We start from the raw sequence: 21,828 nt of genomic DNA on the forward strand, positions 1-21,828 counted from the left end.
TGAGTTCTTTAAAGACAGGCATGATTTCTTCTTGTTTTTATATTGTACTTGCTGTTTGGCAATAGTAAGCATTAATTAAATATTTGTTGAATGTGGAATAAGGGGATGAGCACTGGCCTAATACTAAAACTTTTAGGTTAAAAATATCTTGCCCTGTCCCTCTTCTTTTCTTTTAGTTGCAGTATTTTCTTGCAAAAAACTTCCTTTTCTACAGTCCCAGTTCCTATACAGCTTGACTTTCTGATTAGTTCAGACCATTTCTAAGACCAACTTGTTTGCCATCTTAGTAGTCTGAAGTTTAGAGAAGAGAAAGCAATAGGAAGATTTATGGCATTGCTAGTTATTACCTCTCTGTCAACCAACTAATCTCTTGTAAAAACTTAGTGCATTTTGGTATTTTAGGATTTTTGTACTTTTGAGCTCATCCTCTTCCCTCTACTGCTCTCCCAACCCTCCCTCCCCTTTAGTCATCTATGCCATTAGAGGATATTAGACTATCCTATTAACAGGTTTGGTTTGGAAAGTCCTTTATACACTTGGTAAATAGGTTCTAGTTTGGTGAGGTCCAAAGAGACAGCCATAGTTTATTTAACTCTTTGTCCACAAATACAAAGATTTAGGTTAATCCAAGGATATGTGATAACCCTAGAAAAACAGAGCAAATTGCGTAGCTTTCATTTCTTGGCTTGGTCATTACAATAATTCAAACCCTATATAGACTAGCATCAACAAGAAATTCTCCAGGATTCTTAGGCATGTAGAAAACTTGAAAGTTTTGTCTGTTTGTTTTTCCTAATTGGAAAATTCCTAATCTTTTGCCCCTTAAGTGTTCTGTTGTGGAAATACCAACCCTCAATCAGATAGCCTCCTAATAATTATTTTCTCTTCCTCTAGTCTTTTTCAATTTTAGCTGATTCTTCATAGTTCTTCTTGTTCTATTTGCATTTGTTTCCACATTTGTTTATTCCCTCAGTAAATATTTTCTACTCTAATTCAGGCACTGTATTCAAGCCTAGATATAGAATGGAGAAGAAAACAGGCATGGTATTTGTCTTCATAGAACTTACAGTCTAGGGGTGCCTGGCTGACCCTCAGATTGGGTCATGATCTCACAGTTGTGGGATTGAGCACCACGTCAGGTTCTGTGCTAACAACACAGAATTCTCTCTCTGTCTTCCTCTGCTCCTCTCCTACTTGTATTTGCTATCTCTCTCTCTCTCTTTCTCTCTCTCAACAACAACAAAAGCACTTATAGTCTAGTAATCTATATAGATGTAACTAATTTATAAGGAATAATTTGCACCTTAATGATGAGTGATCTCTCAAAAAATGTATAAATACAATCATGCCACTCCTGTGATGGAAAAAAATTTCGGGGTGCCTGGGTGGCTAAGTTGGTTAAGCATCCAGCTTTGGCTTAGGTCATGATCTTTGTGAGTTCAAGCCCCACATTGGGCTGTGTGCAGACAGCTCAGAGCCTGGAGCCTGCTTTAGATTCTGTGTCTCCTTCTCTCTCTGCCCCTCCCTCCCTCATGCTCTCTCTCTTTCTCTCTCTCTCAAAAATAAATAAGTATAAAAAAAAGAAAAAATTTCATAAAAATCCATATGATCATATCAACAGATACAGAAAAAACATTTAACAAAATTCAATGTCCATTTGAAAAAAAAAAAAACTCCAAAATTAGAAATAAAAGTAGATTCCTCAACCTGATAAAGGACATTTATTTAAATCCTACACCTAACATACTTAATGATGACAGATTGAATCTTTTCACCCTAAAGTTGAAAATATGGCAGGGATGTTCACTCGTACCACTTCTGTTCAACATTGTCATTCAAAGCCTCGTTGTCATTCAAAAATGACATGATAATCAAGTAGCCCCCAAGAATCTACAAAAAAAGCTACTAGAAATAATAATTGAATTTAGCATAGTCACATGACACAGATACATGATACATATGTGTTGATACACATATACAAAAATCAATTATATTTCTTTACACTGCAGTGAAGAATTTGGAAAGTAAAATTTTTAAAAGTACTTTTTACAATACCATTTTTAAAAAGGGATAAATTTAGCAAAATATACTCAAGGCCTTACACTGAAAAGCATAAAATATTGCTGAGAAAAAGAACTAAATAAATGGAGAGATATATCATGTTCACGAATTATAAATATCATATTCATGAATTATAAGACTCAAATTGTTAAAATGTCATTTTCCTCACATTGATCTCTAAAATCTGTGTAATTACAATAAAAATTCCAGTTTTTTTTATAAAAAAGATATTGATGAGTTAATTCTAATATTTATATTAAAATGCAAATGGTATAAATGGTTAAAAGAATTTTGAAAAAGAAGAAACTTGGATGGCTCCATGCCACATCATTTTAAGACTGATTTTAAGATAGTAAATGTGACAATGTAGTATCAGCAAAGAAAGACAAATAGGTCATCGGGATAGAATAGAGAGTCCAGAAATAGACCTCACGTTTACCTGCTCAGTATTTTACAACTTGCCAAGTTAATTCAACTCTGTAAATCTTCTCAACAAATGCATTTGGCACTGTTGGATATCCAAAATGCCAAAACAACAAAAACAACAACAACAACAACAACAACAACAACAGGAGGAGGAGGAGGAAGCAACAGTAAAACAGCAGCAACTTAGCCCTTACACCACCTACTAAAATTAGCCCCAAATAATTCACAAAGCTAAGTGTAAGAGCTGAAACTATAGAATTTGAAAAAGAAAATTTTGAGTTTGGGTTAGGCAGAGTTTGTCCATTTCTTCCCCAAATAGGAAACAAAAAGTGACTTTAAAACTATAAAAGAAAAATTGAAATATGAGTGGATAAACAACTGTGGTACAACCATGTAATGAAATACTTCTTAGCCACCAAGAACCATAAAATACCTAGGAATAAACCCAACCAAAGATGTAAAAGATCTGTATGCTGAAAACTATAGAAAACTTATGAAGGAAATTGAATAAGACACAAAGAAATGGAAAAACATTACATGCTCATGGGTTGAAAGAATAAATATTGTTAAAATGTCAATACTACCCAAAGCAATCTACACATTCAGTGCAGTCCCAATCAAAATTGCACTGGCATTCTTCTCAAAGCTAGAACAAACAATCCTAAAATTTGTATGGAACTACAAAAGACCCTGAATAGCCAAAGTAATATTGAAAAAGAAAACAAAAGTGGGAGGCCTCACAATCCCAGACTTTAGCCTCTACTACAAAGCTGTAATCATCAAGACAGTATGGTACTGGCACAACAACAGACACATAGACCAATGGAATAGAATAGAGAACACAGAATTGGACCCACAAATGTATTGCCAACTAATCTTTGACAAAGCAGGAAAGAATATCCAATGGAAAAAAGACCGTCTCTTTGCAAATGGTGCTGGGAGAACTGGACAGCAACATGCAGAAGGATGAAACTAGACCACTTTCCTATACCATACACAAAAATAAACTCAAAATGGATGAAAGCTTAATGTGAGACAGGAAACCATCAAAACCCTAGAGGAGAAAGCAGGCAACAGCCTCTTTGACCTCAGCTGCGGCAATTTCTTGCTCGACACATCCCCAAAGACAAGGGAATTAAAAGCAAAAATGAACTATTGGGACCTCATCAAGATAAAAAGCTTCTCCACTGCAAAGGAAACAGTCAACAAAACTGAAAGGCAACTGACAGGATGGGAAAAGATATTTGCAAATGACATATCTGATAAAGGGTTAGTATCCAAAATCTGTAATGAACTTACCAAACTCAACACCCAAGAAACAAATAATCCAGTGAAGAAATGGGCAGAAGACATGAATAGACATTTTTCCAAAGAAGACATCCAGATGGCCAACAGACATGAAAAGATGCTCAACATCATCATCAGAGAAATACAAATCAAAATCACACAGATACCACCTCACACCGGTCAGAGGGGCTAAAAAGAAACAAATCAGGAAACAACAGATGCTGGCAAGGATGTGGAGAAACAGGAACCCCTTTGCACTGTTGGTGGGAATGCAAACTGGTACAGCCACTTTGGAAAACTGTGGAGGTTCATCAAAGAACTAAAAATGGAACTATCCTAGGACCCAGCAATAACACTACTAGGAATTTATCCAAAGGATACAGGAGTGCTGATTCATAGGGGCACTTGCACCCCAATGTTTATAGCAGCACTTTCAACAGTAGCCAAATGATGGAAAGAGCCTAAATGTCCATCAACTGATGAATGGATAAAGAAGATACGATTTATATATACAATGGAATACTACTTGGCAATGAGAAAGAATGAAATCCTGCCATTGGCAGCAATGTGGATGGAACTGGAAGGTATTAAGCTAAGTGAAATAAGTCAGAGAAAGACAGGTATCATGTTTTCACTCATATGTTGAAGTTGAGAAACTTAACAAGACCATGGGGGAATGAAGGAGAAAAAAATAGTTACAAAAGAAAGGGAGGGAGGCAAACCATGAAAGACTCTAAAATACAGAGAACAAACTGAGGGTTGATTGGGGGAGGGCGGGAGAGAGGAGGAAAATGGGTAATGGCATTAAGGAGGACACTTATTGGGATGAGCACTGGGTGTTGTATGTAAGTAATGAATCACAGGAATCTACCCCCAAAACCAAGAGCACACTGTACACACTGTATGTTAGCCAATTTGACAATAAATTATATTAAAAATTAAAAAAAAGGAAAAATTCCTAGCAATAACAAGTGACAAACTACCAATGCAGGGAACAGTGAATGAATTTCAAAATATGCTAAGTGAAAGGAACCAGGCCAAAAGGAATCTATATAATTTCATTTATATAATGTCCTGGAAAGGCAAAACTAGTGAATGAAATCAGATCAGGGGTTGCCAGGAGTTAGGGATAGGGGAGGTAATGACCACAAATGGGGGAAATATGGGTGAACTTTCATGGTCATGGAAAAGTTCTTTATTTTGATTGAAGTGGTTGTTTCACAAGAGTATACATTTGCCAAATCTCATTTCCTCAAACTGCACCCTTTTAAGATAAGTTCAAGCTCGTTGGTTTAGCATATATGTACACCCTTTTCTCTCTGATCTTATCCTACCTCTCTAGCCCTACAGCTTTCTTTCCCTTAGAAGCACCCATTTCTCATTTCATTGGTTGCCTACTATGTATGCTCTTCTAGTCTCTTAAGGATAGGTGTGGAATTAAAATGTTTTAAGCTCTTAATGTAAGCAGCTTCAGAGATTAATAAAATACAGTCTCAAGAGGACAAATTAAGCAGTTGGGTAGTATGACAGAAAGGTACCTTTAGGCAAAAGTCTTTGTTAAGTTAAACTAGAATGAAGTATCCATGTTGTTTGCCACAAAACATGGAGAGCCCATAGCAACATGGATACTGGTTACCAACATGCTTGAAAACTAAGCCATTTCTTCTATTCCTCCATCCCTCTCATTCTCAGACTCTACAAGTTGCTGAACTTCAAAGGAGTCTTTCTAATTTTGTGTGCATAAAAGTCACCTACAGAGTGAGTTGGGGGGCTAATTAAATTTAAGTCCTGGGCTGAATCCCATAGATTTAGATTCTAATTCTGTAATGGAGTAGAGACCGCAAATCTGCATTTTAAAAAAACAAACAACATAGGTGATTCTGATGAAATTGATTCAAGAACTACATCTTGAAAAACAGAGTCTATTTCACAGATTACTGTCTTATGCATCACCTTTTCCATTTTCAGCATAGACAGTGCATATTTTCATTTTACTATTTCTTGTTATTTTAATATCCTGTGCCAATAGGTTTTCATCTTTTCTGTTTGCCATTCAATTCTTTGCTAGATTTTCTTGCTTAAAATCTGTAACAAGTTCCCCTTGGTACTCAATATACATGGTTACCATCTTGGTACTTAGAAGAAAGCCTTTCAATAGATATTAATTGCTTTGTTTACCCTTTCTTTCTTTTTTAAATTTACTGATTATTTATTTTTAGGAGAGAGAGAGTAGGGAAGAGGCCAAGAGGGGGAGAGGGAGAGAGAAATGGAGAGGGAGGGAGGGAGAGAGAGAGAGAGAGAAAGAGAAAGAGAGAAAGAGAAAGAGAAAGAGAAAGAGAGAGACAGTGTATCTGAAGTAAGTTCTGTGTTGTCAGCAGAGAGCCTAATACAGGGCTCAAACTCACGAACTGTCAGATCATGCCCTGAACTGAAGGTTCAGTTACTGAACTTAACCAACTCAGCCCTCCAGGTGCCTCCACACTTTCTTTCTTGAGCCCTGGCATAGAAATTGCCTCCCTCTGTTTATAAATATCTCATGTCCAGTCCATTCCTGTTCCAGTATTCACTGTAGAAAATATATGAAATAGACAAAATATGAAAAAAGTAAAATGGTCAGCTGTTCTACTTTTAACTGCAGTTAACATTTTGCTGCATTTATTTCCATTTTCATTCTATGTCTGTTGTATAAATTTATATTTTGCAGACTTGAGATAGACTCTATTTAATGCTTTATAATTTGCTTTTTTACTTAAAAAAATATTTTCTGTGACAGCACAAGCAGGGGAGGGGCAGAGAGATGGGGGCAGAGGATCCAAAGCGGGCTGTGTGCTGACAGGGTGACAGCAGCGAGCCGGATGTGGGGCTCGAGATCATGACCTGAGCTGAAGTTGGACCTCAACCAACCATGCCACTCAGGCACCCTATAATCTGTTTTTTTCACTTGTATTATATCATGATCATTTTCTGTATTTTAAAATATTTGGGGCACCTAGGTGACTCAGTCAGTTAAGCATCTGACTCTTGATTTTGACTCAGGTTATGATCTCATGGTCCTGGGATTGAGCCCCCATGTCAGGCTCTATGCTGGGCATGGAGCCTGCTTAAGATTCTCTCCCTCTCTTCCTCTCTCCCTCTCCCCTGATTGTGCACATTCACTCTCTCAAAAAGAAAATACTCTTGAAATACATAGTTTTTAAAATCCATACTATGATTTAGTGGATCATTTCCCTTTTGCTGGTTATTTTGAGCTCCCCTCCCTTCTTGATCTTTCACTATAATATTCTGCAGTGAACTTTGTTGAACCTCAATGATTATTTTTCTTAATATAGATGCCTAGTGGTGTAATTCTGCATGAGAGGGCACACCCATTTTTTTAGTTTTTGGCATATTCTACCAAATTACTCTTCAGTGAAGTCTTATTAGTTTAAATTGCCATCAATAGTATACTAATTTATACTCTTGCCAACAGTTTGTGATATTTAAAAAAACAAAAACCAGAAAAACCTCAAAGACCTAAACATAAGAGCTCAAACTTGAAAAATCTTATAACAAAATATAAGGGAAAAGCTTCATGTCATTGGGTTTGGCAATGATTTCTTGTATATGGTACCAAAAGCATAGGAACAAAAGAAAAAAAGTAAGTGAACTGGACTTCATCAAAATTAAAAACTTTTGTGCATCAAAGATTCTATTCACAGAATAAAAAGGCAACCTACAGACTGGTAGAAAATACCTGCAAATCATATATCTGATAAGGGATTAGTATCCAGAATATATAAAAAACTCCTGCAACTTCCCCACAAAAAAAAATCCAAAGAATCCAATTAAAATTGTTCCCGCCACAAAAAAGAAATAATTGTGACGTGATAGAGTTGTTACAACGGTAATCAAATTGCAATATATGTATGTCAAATCAACATATATACATACACCTTAAAATTATACGTTATATATCAATTATATCTCAGTAAAAAATAAGTTGTTTAAAAATTGGGCAGAGGACTTGAGTAGATATTTCTCCCAAGAAAATACATAGATGGCCAAGCACATGAAAATATGAACATCATGAATTATAAGGAAAATGCAAATCAAAACCAAAATGAGATACCACTTTGCACCCATCAAGATTACTATCATCTAAACAACAGGAAGTGTTAAGATTTGGTGAGGATCTGGAGAAATTGGAACACTTGTTCATTGCTGGTAGGGGTATAAAATTGTGCAGCTACTGGGGAAAAAATGTGGCGCTCCTTGAAAAATTAAACCTAGAATTATCATGTAATCCACCAATCCCACTTCTTGAGTATATACCCAAAAGTATTGAAAGTAAGTACATTTACAGAAAAATAGAACAAAAAGTAGAAACATTCCAAGAAGCTATCAGCTGAAAATGGATAAGCAAAATGTGGTGTATACATATATACATATATATATATGTATATATACACACAATGGAATATTATTCAGCCTGAAAAAGGAATGAAATTCTGCAGTATGCTACAACATGGATGACAGTTGAAGACATTATGCTAAATGAAATAAGCCAGACACAAAAGGACAAATATGTATTATTCCCCTTATAGAAGGTACTGATGATAGTCAAATTGTAACATGTAGATTAGTGGTTACCAGGAGCTGGGGGAGGTGGGAATAAGGAGGTATTGTTTAATGGGTACAGAGTTACAGTGTGGGGTGATGAGTAAGTTCTGGAGATGGATAGGAATGATGGTTACACAATGTGAAAGTACTTAATGCCATTGAACTGCACACCTTAAAATGGTTAGAGTGGTGCATTTTATGGTATGAATATATTTCCACAATAAAAAAAAGAAAGTGCTTTCCAGTTTGGCAATAAATGATATCTTTTGTTTTCAATTCACTTTTCTTTCACTCTAACTAATGAGTTAATACTTCACTAGGTTTAGTGGTTCTCTTATATGTGAGATTATGTTTCTATTGACTTAAAAACTTTAATTTATAAGAACTTTTTATATAAATGAGATTATCCTTTTATTCATTATCTGTTTTGAAGATAGTTTCCCAATTTACATTTTTATTTTATTGTGCTTTTGGGGATAAGGAAGATTTTTATTTTGACAATATGTATTGGACTTTTTTTTCATAGTTTTTCCCTTTATGTTTGTAATTGGGAAGCCCTTTCCATCCTGACTTAATATTCAGTTTTTGTATTCTTCAGAGTGCTAAACTTAATGCTTTACACAGAGTAGATGTGACATTGATATGAGATTTTAGATCTTAAAACAATTTTGTTATATGAATGGCAAGCACAGAGTGTTTTTATTTGGGCAAAGGACCTACAATACAAGAAGCAAAGAGGTAAATAGAAAATAGCCACTAATGAAAATTATTTGATAATCTTTATTGACCAGTATGCTTCATAAATGACCCGAACCTTTGCTCCCTAAAAAGTTATTTTGTTTATTTTTTTAAATGTTACTCATTTTTGAGAGAGAGAGAGAGAGAGAGCATGAGCAGGGGAGGGGCAGAGAGAGATGGGGATAGAGGATCTGAAGTGGGCTCTGCGCTGACAGCAGCGAGCTTGATGCAGGGCTCGAACTCACGAACCATGAGATTGTGACCTGAGCTCAAGTTGGATGTTCCACCAACTGAGCCACCCAGGCGCTCCCCCCTAAAAAGTTATTTTCAATACTTTCTTACCTATTAATTATAATCTTTAGGTTTCTTTCAACTTTCAGGGGAACATTGATGTTTGGGGAAAAAAATGACTTAAGACTTTTAATTTCACAGACACAAATATTAGCTTTTAGAGTAGTCTGATAGAGTGTATGTATGCATTGTTGGGTGTAATCTCAAGTTCTTGTAGGACCCAGTGACACACTGTAAATAACCATGTAAAAATGAGTAGTATTTTCTGGAATCCTTTTGTCTCAGAACCTCTAAATATCCATATATTTATGATTCTTTTGATAACTATAGGTGTTATGTTAGTGATCTTTTTGTTTAAATTTATATGTTTGAGCAGCAGGTTATGCAAGAGCTGCACCTTTGAACCTGTGAGGTCAGAATCTGTGGTGTAGAGGGAGAAACAATGCAGCATTGCCTTGTAGTCTTTGCTGTTAAAGTCTTACTTGTTCTTGGATAAAGTCATACTTCAGAGTGGTTTTACACAGCCTCTGAGATGGGTTCTTTCCAACCTTAAAAGTCTAATATACTTCTTCTGATACAGAATCTTAATCTGGTTTTTCTCAAAAGAATAGCTGTCATAGTTAAAACAAGTATTTGTAGGGACTGGTAGGTTATAATATTCGAAATAAGGAAATGATTGGGAGCACTAAAGTATTTCTGACTTGCAAAAATGTTAATGGGACAAAGGGGGGGAAAATTCAGTTTTGAGGATTGTACTTGGGGGAAAAATCCATGCGATACTTATTATACATTTTGTTTCTTCTAGATTATAGGTTTGATTTCCTTATTGTTTCTACTGAGATAGGCTATCATTTTTCTTTTGGGGGCAGTTTTAACTTTTTGGCCCCAACTTGTGCTGGCATTTTTTAAATTAAAAAATGGCAGCAGCTGGCATTACAGGCATCATTAATATGAAATGTATTCATAGGTTTTTTAAAATTAATATGGAATTTGAGACCCAGAGAGGGCTTATAATTTGCCTTAATGATAGTTACCCAGTGACAGAACTGGGGTAATGCTTTTCATCCTAGTGATTATAACATTGCAACAATGTGCCTAATTCCATGTGGAAGTTATTAATACAGTCCCAGTATCCAACTTTCACTACACATTTTCCTCTGTGAAAGGAAATAATTGGAATGTATTAATAGTCATTTATTTTATATTGATAGAATCCTTTTTCTTCTCCTCGTGTTTAGTTGCCTTTACAAATATAAAGGTTTAATACTACATATTCCTTCCAAATGAACTTGAAAGAAGGTAATAAATTCTATACACAGTGTATTTGTTAAAACTTGGGAATCTGAAGGAAGATAAAAACTGTATAAAATGTCTGTTTGTTAGGCATTTAAATGGCAGATAAAGAAAGTGTTTATAAATCTGTTTTCAGTATATTGTAGTGTATCAGTCTAAAGGAGCTTTCTGTTTAGAGTAATTGCTGATGAAGGTTTGAAGTAGTCTTTTTTTCTTTCCTTTTTCTTTTTAGCTTTCTTGTCATTAAAAATTGGAAAGTTCTAAAGAAATGTTGCTGTCGGGGCGCCTGGGTGGCTCGGTCGGTTAAGCATCCGACTTCAGCTCAGGTCATGATCTCATGGTCTGTGAGTTCAAGCCCCGCGTCGGGCTCTGTGCTGACGGCTCAGAGCCTGGAGCCTGTTTCAGATTCTGTGTCTCCCTCTCTCTCTGCCCCTCCCCTGTTCATGCTCTGTCTCTCTCTGTCTCAAAAATAAATAAACGTTAAAAAAGAAATTTTAAAAAAATAAAGAAATGTTGCTGTTAAAACAAAACAAAAAAAAGCAAAGGCAGTTATACTCAGAGCAATGTTTGTAATATCCTTATTAATGCATAGAATAAATTGTTAGATGAACTAATTTATGGTTCATGTTAATGTAAAACCACATAAATATAAAACATCATAATTTACAATGTAAAGGTAGGCATTATCATGTAAAATAGAATCAGTGTGTCTAACAATAGCTGACTATAGTTTCATGAGCTACATCTCTGATGGTTAGTTTTTCTTTTTTTGTTGATTTACTTTTTTTTAAGTTTATTTATTTAGTGAGAGAGAGCACAAGCAGGGGAGGAGCAGAGAGAGAGGGAGAATCCCTAGGAGGCTCCACACTGTCAGTGTGGAGCCCTGTATGGGGTTTGATCTTATGAACCATGAGATCATGATATGACCTGAGCTCAGATCAAGAGCTGGACACTTAACCAACTGAGCCACCCAGGTGCCCCTGATTGGTTAGTTTTTCTGAAACTGTTTCAAACTTCGGAAAACATTGGGATTTTTGTTGGCAATAACTTCAAGAAATAAAAATTATAAGAATTTCTATTTTTGCCCCTAGAGGAATAATTGGTGTGGGCCTGCTGAAAGCACCTATAAAACTGGACAAAATATATGAAATAACTGTCTTTAGGTATTGGACAACAGGCAATGTAATAGGTCTATGATCGCTGAGAAAAGGGAAACAAATAAGGTGAGCTCTGTAGTTCCCTCTGATTTCTGCCTTGGAGAAGTTTCCTAGACCATTATTTACAGAAAGGGAACCCAAGCAGAACATGACAGTCTTGTTGACATGAAAAGACCTGGGAGATCCATGGTGCTGAGATGACTGGAATGTTTTGGGCAGAATACTAGAGAAAAGAGAGCTATGTAGAGAAAACTCCAGAAATCTGGATTGTGCTGCCCTCAAATCTTTGGCTTAATAGTAATCTGAATATCACAGGCTGAGTTGAACAATTCCTGGGGTTAGGAGACTATTAAATTCCTTCCTGCCAGAGGAAAGAGACTCTGTTGAACATACAGTTAGTAGAGTCTCCAGAGGAATATTTTCTATATTAGTATAGACATTTTAACAATGTTTGTTCTTCCAATCCATGAGAATGGAATGCTTTTCCATTTCTTTGTGTCCTCTTCAATTTCTTTCATAAGTGTTCTATACTTTTCAGAGTACAGATCTTTTATCTCTTCAGTTACATTTATTTCTAGGTATCTTACTGTTTTTGGTGCAATTGCAAATGGGGTAATTTCTTTCTCTGCTACTTCGTTATGGGTGTATAGAAATAAAACAGATTTCTGCACAATAATTTTATATCCTATGACTTTGAACTCCTGTATTAGTTCTGGCAATTTTTTGTGGAGTCTTTCAGGTTTTCTACACATGGTATCATGCCATTTGTATATAAAGTTTGACTTCTTCCTTGCTAATTTATATACCCTTTATTTATTTTGTTGTCTGATTGCTGAGCCTAGGACTTTCAGATTGTGTTGAACACCAGGGGTGAGAGTGGACATCCTTGTCTTGTTCCTGACTGTAGGGGAAATGTTCTCAGTTTTTCCCCATTGGGGATGATAATTAGCTATGGGTCTTTCATATATTGCCTTTGTGATGTTGAAGTATATTCCATCTATCCCTACTTTGTTGAGGGTTTTTATCAAAAATGGATGCTGTGTTTTGTCAAATGCTTTTTCTGCATCTGTGGACAGGATCATATGGTTCTTATCCTTTCTTTTATTAATGTGTATCACATTGAATGATTTGTGAATATTGAACCAGCTCTACATCCCAGGAATAAATCCCATTTGATCATGACGGATAGTTCTTTTAATGTACTGTTGAATTCAGTTTGCTAGTATTTTGTTGAATTCAATTTGCTAGTATTTTATTGAGAATATTTGCATCCATGTTCATTAGGGATGTTGGTTTGTAATTCTCCTTTTTAGTGGGGTCTTTGCCTGATATTGGAATCAGGGTAATGCTGGCTTTGTAGAATGAGTTTTGAAGTTTTCCTTCTGTTTCTATTTTTTGGAACAGTTTGGGAAGAATAGGTATTAACTCTTTAAATGTCTGGTAGAATTACCCTGGTAGAAACCGTCTGGCCCAGGACTCTTGTTTGCTGGGTGATTTTTGATTACTGATTCAATTTCTTTGCTGGTTATGGACCTGTTTAAATTTTCTATTTCTTCCTGTTTCAGTTTTGGTAGTGTGTGAGTTTCTAGGAATTTGTCCATTTCTTCCAAATTGCCCAGTTTGTTGGCATATAATTTTTCATAGTATTGTCTTACAATTGTATTTCTCTGGTATTGGTTGTGATCTCTTTATGATAAGGCTGACTAGGGGTTTGTTAATTCTTTGAAAGAACCAGCTATTAGTTTTGTTTCTAAATTGTTTATATCTGCTCTATAATTTCCCTTTTTCTGCTGGCTTTAGGGTTTATTTGCTGTTACTTTATTAGCTCCTTTAGCATAAGGTTAGACTGAGTATTTGGGACCTTTCTTGCTTCTTGAAATAGGCCTGAATTGCAATATACTTCCTTCTCAGCACTGCCTTTGCTGCACCCCAAAGGTCTGGACTATTGTGTTTTCATTTTCATTTGCTTCCATTTATTTTTTAATTTCTTCTTTAATTTCCTGCTTAATCCATTCATTCTTTAGTAGGCTATTCTTTAACCTCCATGTATTTGAGGGCTTTCTAAATTTTTTCTTGTGGTTGACTTGAAGTTTTATAGCATTGTGATCTGAAAACATGCATGGTAGGATAATTGATCTTTTAGTACTAGCTGAGGACTGATTTGTGACCCAGTAGATGATCTATTCTGGAGAATGTTCTATGTGCTCTTGAAAAGAATGTATTCTGCTGCTTTAGAATTGAATGTTCTGAATATATGTTAAATCTCTCCAGTCCAGTGTGTCATTCAACACCATTGTTTCCTTGTTGAGGGTTTTCTGCTTAGATGATCTGTCCATTGTTGTAAGTGGGGTGTTAAAGTCCCCTACTATTATGATATTATTATCAATGAGTTTCTTTATGTTTGTTATTAATTCATTTATACATTTGGGTTCTGCCAAGTTGGAGCCATAAATATTCATAATTGTTAGAATCGTCTTGATTCTAACACCTTAATTGTGATATAATGTCTGTATTCATCTTTTGTTACAGTCTTTGTTTTAAAATCTAGTTTGTCTAAGTATGGCTGCTCTGGTTTTCTTTTGATGTCCATTCAATCTGCAGCTGTCTTTAGGTCTAAAATGAGTCTCTCCTAGGCAGCTTATAGATGGATCTTGTTATTTTTTTTTTTTAATTTTTTTAACGTTTATTTATTTTTGAGACAGAGAGAGACAGAGCATGAACGGGGGAGGGGCAGAGAGAGAGGGAGACACAGAATCAGAAGCAGGCTCCAGGCTCCGAGCCATCAGCCCAGAGCCCGATGCGGGGCTCGAACCCACGGACCGCGAGATTGTGACCTGAGCTGAAGTCAGACGCTTAACCAACTGAGCCACCCAGGTGCCCCTCTTGTTATTTTTTTAAAAATCCATTCTGATACCCTACATCTTTTGATTGGAGCACTTAGTTCATTTATATTCAGAGTGATTATTGAAAGTTATGAATTTAGTGCCATTGTGTTACCTATAGAGTTGGTGTTTCTGGTGATGCTCTCTGGTCCTTTCTAGTTTTTCTGCTTTTGGTCATGATTTTTGTTTTCTTGTTTTTTTGTTTTTTGTTTTTTGTTTTTTTTCCACTCAAAGTGTCCCCCTTAAAATTTCTTGCAGGGCTGGGTTAGTAGTCACAGACTGCTGTAGTTTTTGTTTTTCTGTGAAACTCTTTGTCCTTCTATTCTGAATGACAGTGTTGCTGGATAGACTATTCTTGGCTGCATACTTTTCCAATTTAACATGGTGAATATATCCTGCCACTCATTTCTGGCCTGCCAATTTTCTATGGACAGATCTGCTGCAAACCTGATTTGTCTTCCCTTATAGTAAGGAGTTTTTTTCCTTGGTGCTTTCAAGATTCTTTCCTTGTTGGTGTATTTTGTGAATTTGACAATGATATGTCTTGGCAATGGCCAGCTTTTGTTGAATTTAATGAGAGTTCTCTCTGCTTTTTGGATTTTGATCTCTGTGTCTTTCCCCAGATTAGGGAAGTTTTCAGCTATAATTTGTTCACATAAGCTTTCTGCCCCCTTTTCTGTTTCTTCATCTTCTGGGGATTCCTATCATACAAATGTTATAACATTTTAGTAAGTTGCTGAGGTCCCTGAGTTTACCTTTGTGATCTATTTTATTTCCCTCTTCTTTTCAGCTTCATTATTTTCTATAATTTTATCTTTTATGTCCCTAATTTGCTCCTCTGCCTCATCCATATTGGATGAGGTTTTTCCTCATCCATTGGAGGTTTTTGTGACCTCCATTTGGGTTTGCATCTCACTTACAGCTTTTTTTTATTTCGGCCTGACTAGATTTTAGTTCTTTTATCTTTGCAGAAAAGAATTCTCTGGTGTCTTCTATGCTTTTTTTTAAACCCAGTTAGTATCCTTATAATCATTGTTTTAAATTCTAGTTCAGACTCTTAGTTATATATGTATTGATTAAATCCCTAGCCATCATTTCTTCCTAGTTTGTTTGTTTGTTTGTTTGTTTCTTTCTTTCTTTCTTTCTTTCTTTCTTTCTTTCTTTCTTTCTTTCTTGAGGTGAATTCATCCATCGTGTCATTTTGGAGGAAGGAAAAAATGTAATAAAATGAAATAAAAGTTTAAAAAATTAGAAAAAATCAAATAAAGGAAGCTAGATCCTAGGTGTGTTTTGGTCTGCTTGTTAAGGGTAGCTTGATAGATAAAACAGACAAGAGAAAAGAAAAAAAATTTAAGTAAATAAATAAGTAAATAAGTTCTCTTTCTGTATCCAAGAAAAAAACAACAAGCAAAATAGAAGAAAAAAAAAAAAAACCCAAAGAACGAATGAACATACAAAAAAAAAAAAAAAACCCTAAATGAATCAGGTTTTCCCTAGAGCTGAAACTTGCAGCACTTTATGATCAGTAGACTAAGTGCCTGGAAGGGATTTGTGCTGGTCTTCTGGGGGAGGTCTTTTGCTCTGATTCTCAGGTTTACTTGTCCTAGTGGAGTGCTAGGAGCAGGGCTTAGTGTAACTGCTTCATTCTCCACTTGGTGGCTCTGGTTAGCTCACTGGGGTTGATCAGTGTTATGCTAATGGTGAAAGTGGCTTCACCCTGTTCTCTTAGTCTCCCCGATAGGGAAGTTTCTGGACTCATAGACTAGTGATCATTCACCCCTCCTGTGTCTCTAGTTCCGTCAGCTCCCTGCCTTCCCCCATCCATGTTCGAGCTGTCTGCCTGCCAGGCAGCACCTCTCTCCAGAGTTTTATCTCCAGAGGCAACTGTGTTTCACAACCCAACACTTCAGAGACCCCTATAGCTCAGCCTGTGGTGATCCTCTGGGGAAGGGTCTCGCTTTGCTGTGGCTGGTACTGGCTTGTCCCAGAAAATGTTTGCATGACCATGTAGCAGCAGTGGCTCAGAGTTTAAGGTAAATCCCAACACACAGCCAGCGCCTTTGTTTCTATTATAGGTGAGTGGGTAGCTCTATGGCACCTACCGGGTCTTGCCTGTGGAGATCTGTATTGCCTCTACAATATGTGCTCCAAGCAGGGTAACCACTTCTCCCTGCCAGACCCAGGGGATCCTTAGTCTGTGCTGCCCACTCCCGGGCCTCCTCCCTGCTTTCTTGCCAGAGTGCTACTAGGCGCTAGCCTCGGAAACCAGACTCTTTGTTCTGCTGTTTATAAAAAACTGGCAGTATTGAAACCCTCTGCTTCTCCCCACCTCCATCAGTTGTTTTGGGGAACAGTTTTCTTGTGCAGTCCCCTGCACATGTTTGCACTCTTTTTCTCTAGGTACTTTGAGGGGGAGTGTTTTTGTTGTGCGAATGGAGGCTCTGCTCAGTCTCCCCCTCTTTCTCTTCTTTGAAAAAATGGATCCCTCCTCTCTTTCATTCTGTGGCTCTTCTCTCCCCCAGTTCACCTCTGCAGACAGGTGTACCTGCCGCATTCTCTCCCTTAAATTATGCAGATTGTTCTGTTAATCCTCAGATCAATTTCCTAGTTGTTCAAAATGGTTTGATGTTGATCTAGCTGTGTTCCAGGTACAAGACAAGCCTAGGATCCCCTTACTACTCTGCCATCTTAACTCTTCCCTATATTCTTATAGTTTTATTTGATATTCTTATTTGATACTACAACCAAAACTGGTAAATGATCATTTCTTAAAGGCTAGTTGCAATGTAAAATCTGAAACCACATCAGCGAAATTGTGGTATTCTGTTATATGAAAATTCATTGGAATATCTTTACTTTCACTGCATGATTTTCTAATACCATGAAATAGTCATTTGGAAAATATTGGTTCACTTAGTTATATAAATAAATGAAATATTGACAAATTGCATTATATGATATCAGTAAATCACTTTTTTTTTTTAAAGTTTATTTATTTTGGGAGAGAAAGTGAGTATGCACAAGAGGGGCACAGAGAGAGAGAGAGAGGGAGAGAATCTCAAGCAGGCTCCATCCACACTGTCAGCATGGAGCCTGGTGCAGGGTTAGAATTCACAAACTGAGATTATGACCTGAGATGAGTAAGAGTTGGTTGCTTAACCAACTGAGCAACCCAGGTGCCCCAATAATTTGTTAATACCATCACTAATCTCACAGAAAAGTATTTTAAGTATGGGGAAGTTATCAAGCTCATAATAACATATACAAAATTTTTAAAAATTTGGGATTTAGTTTGAAGCCTCAAATTTTATCATTGACCAAAAAATGTCAGATTTTTCCCTTGGGTTGACAGGCTTACTTTGTTCCTTTTTAAGAAAATGTCAAGTCTGAATAACATAATGTAATATCATTTATTCAAGTAAAAATAGTGTTCTGTGAGAAACACAGTTCATCTCACATTATAAACAAGTCCTTTTCCTCAGAACAATGATTATACTTTAATATGTAACAGAAGTGCTTTATGGGTACTTCCGGTTTCATCACACATAATATTAAATGCACTGAGATTTAATAAAGGTAACCATTTTTGTTACTTCATGGCTTTTTTTTTTTTTTTCAACGTTTTTTATTTATTTTTGGGACAGAGAGAGACAGAGCATGAACGGGGGAGGGGCAGAGAGAGAGGGAGACACAGAATCGGAAACAGGCTCCAGGCTCTGAGCCATCAGCCCAGAGCCTGACGCGGGGCTGGAACTCACGGACCGCGAGATCGTGACCTGGCTGAAGTCGGACGCTTAACCGACTGCGCCACCCAGGCGCCCCATGGCTTTTTTTTTTTTAATGCAAGTATTTGGTGGTTAAGGATATAAGGACTAGGGGCACCTGGGTGGCTCAGTCAGTTAAGCGGCCGACTTCGGCTCAGGTCATGATCTCACAGTCCGTGAGTTCGAGCCCCGTGTCGGGCTCTGTGCTGACAGCTCAGAGCCTGGAGCCTGTTTCGGATTCTGTGTCTCCCTCTCTCTGACCCTCCCCCGTTCATGCTCTGTCTCTCTCTGTCTCAAAAATAAATAAACATTAAAAAAATTAAATTTAAAAAAGGATATAAGGACTAGTAGTTCAGGTTAACACCACTACTTCGATTTGTGATAAAGTAGCAGGAATATTACTTAGCATTACTTTTGTACAATCAGTCTCAAGCAGTCCTAGGCATCTGTGAACTATACTTTTGAGAATCGCTGCTTTAGATCCACCCTAAAAAGTGTGGTGAAGGAGTCTAAAGAGGATCAGTCTGATATGCATGAAAATTAAGGGCCTGTCAGAATAAACTTCCACGCTCTTTAAAGGCAAACCAGTAAATGTAGATACTCATTAATGTAATTTTCATAATGAACGGCATTTAGTCAAAAATAGTAGACATGAGAAGTATCCACGTTTTTTTTAATTTATTTATTTATTTTTTTTTAAATTTTTTTTTCAACATTTTTTATTTATTTTTGGGACAGAGAGAGACAGAGCATGAACGGGGGAGGGGCAGAGAGAGAGGGAGACACAGAATCGGAAACAGGCTCCAGGCTCCGAGCCATCAGCCCAGAGCCTGACGCGGGGCTCGAACTCACGGACCGCGAGATCGTGACCTGGCTGAAGTCGGACGCTTAACCGACTGCGCCACCCAGGCGCCCCGAGAAGTATCCACGTTTGACTCATAACTTGGAGAAAAATTTGAAAATAAAAATCCTTAAATGGCAAAAATAATAGAATTAACAGATGAAGATTTTAAAACAGCTGTTTTAACTATTCTTAAGAGTTTAAAGGAAATCGAGAATGCAATGAGGAAAGAAATGAAAAATACTGAAAATTGACTAAATAGAGATTCTAAAGTATAAGATCTACTAAGAAAGAATTTACTCAAAAGAATTAAGAGGTAGATGCTGTTGAAGAAAAGATCAATTAATTTGAAGACATAACAATAAAAGCAATGCAAAATGAAGTACACACAGCAAAACTACAGGAGTGAGGTGGTAGAATGCAGCCTGAGTGGGGACAAATTGAGTGGTCTAATGTATGTATGATTAGAGTGCCTGAACTAGAGGGACTAGTAGAAAGGGAAAAATGTTAAAAGAATAGTAACACAAAACTACCCAAATTTCATGAAAAATGTAAACTCACAGACAAGTGTAAGAAACTTAGTAACTCCAAGTAGGAGTAACTCACAGGAAGCCATATCAAGACAGATCATAATAAAATTGCTGAAAATCAGTAGTACAAGAAGTTCATCCAGCAACAGTCAGACTGGTCTGTCAAAATTAAGTGCAACTGGTGGAAACCTAGAAGCATTGACAATAGGGGTGCACAAGATTCAAGGGCTAGTCTTGATGCCCTGCAATGGTTACGAGAGCAACAAGAAAACAAAGCACATACTGCCCAGCAGCTTCTGGAAATTCCTAATCCACAACGTCAAGGAGCTTGAAGTGCTGCTGATGTGCAACAAATCTTACTGTGCAGAGATTGCTCATAATGTCTCCTCCAAGAACTGCAAAGCCATTTTGGGAAGAGTAGCCCAGCTGTCTGTCAGAGTCACCAATCCCAATGCCAGGCTGCACAGTGAAGAAAATGAATAAGCGGCTTTTGTGCATATCATATTTGTGTTAATAAAAGCATAAAACTGCAAAAAATATTAATCAGAGGTGAGGAAAAAAAGACACATTGTATATAGGAAAGAGATTTAAAAATAATGACTACAGACTTATTATCAGAAGCAATGCAAGCCAGGAGACAATCAGTGATATTTTTAAGTGTTGAAGGAATAAAATGTTAACTTAGAATACTACATCCAACAAAAATATCTTTCTAAAATGAAGACAAAATAAATATATTTTTCACAAACAAAAGCTGCAAGAAATGCTAATGGAAGTTCCTTAGGCTGAAAGAAAATTATAACAGAAAATTAGATTAATACAAATAAATGAAGAACACCAGAAATTGTAAATATGTGGGTACATATGAAAATTTTTTAATTTTTAATTTTTTTAAATGATTAAAAATATATTGTGGGGTTTATGAATTATGTAGAAGTAAAGGTGTGTGGAAATATAAGTATACTGTTGTAAGACAAGTCCTATATTATTTGAAGGCAGACTGTATTAAATTAAAAATGCATATTATAAACCCTAGATCATTCACTAAAACAATGAAATACAGATAATAGTTATCAAGCCAAGGGTTAAAATAGAATGGAATATCTAAAAATACTGAATAAATTCAAATGAAGATAGAAATAGATGATAAAAAATAGGATGAATAGAAAACAAGACTGTATAGTAATTACAATTAATATAAATTAGCTTACATTCTTATTAGAAGGTAGAAATTGTGAGACTGGATAAAAAAGGAAAACCAATGATATGTGTACAAGTAAACCACTTAATATATTTTTTAAAGTTTTTATTCATTTATTTTGAAAAGGAGAGATAGAGAATCCCAAGCATGCTCCAGGCTCAGCTTGGAGCCTGATGCAGGGCTCTGTCTCATGACTGCAAAATCAGTACTTGAGCTGAAATCAAAAGTCAGATGCTTAACTGATTGAGCCACCCACGCACCCCAAAACCCACTTTAAATATAAAGCATAATATTGAAATATATATATGAAAACAGTATAAGTATGAATATGAATATAAATATAAACATGAAATATAAATATATGAAAACAGTATATATATGAAAACAATATATATATGTAAAAACAGTAATCAGTATTATGTTATTAATAACATTGTTACTAAATTAATATTAAATGAAGTAGACTTCTGGGCAAGAAATATGAGGGCCAAATGGAGACATTTCATGATGAAAATGGGAACTCATCAGAAAGACCAAAGTATCATAAATGTGGACTTGTCTAATAACAGAGTTTGAAAGCATATGAAACAAAACCTGATAGAACTGAAATGAGAAATGGACAAATCCACATTCATAGTTGGAGATGATAGCAGTCCTTTCTCATACTAATGTTCAGAACAACAGATGGCAAATATGAACAACATATCAACCAGTTTGACCTATTTGAAGTGTGTAAATTCCTCATAATTATAGCAGAA

At 36.2% G+C, this 21,828-nt stretch overlaps 1 protein-coding gene across 6 annotated transcripts in view; it reads left to right on the forward strand.

Moving 5' to 3' along the window:
• The window catches only part of FAF1 (Fas associated factor 1), a 527,970-nt gene that overhangs the window by 184,133 nt on the left and 322,009 nt on the right, over positions 1-21,828 (forward strand). The window lies entirely within an intron of this gene.

The sequence above is a fragment of the Panthera uncia genome, assembly GCF_023721935.1.
Source record: "Panthera uncia isolate 11264 chromosome C1 unlocalized genomic scaffold, Puncia_PCG_1.0 HiC_scaffold_4, whole genome shotgun sequence".
Taxonomy (NCBI): Eukaryota; Metazoa; Chordata; class Mammalia; order Carnivora; family Felidae; genus Panthera; species Panthera uncia.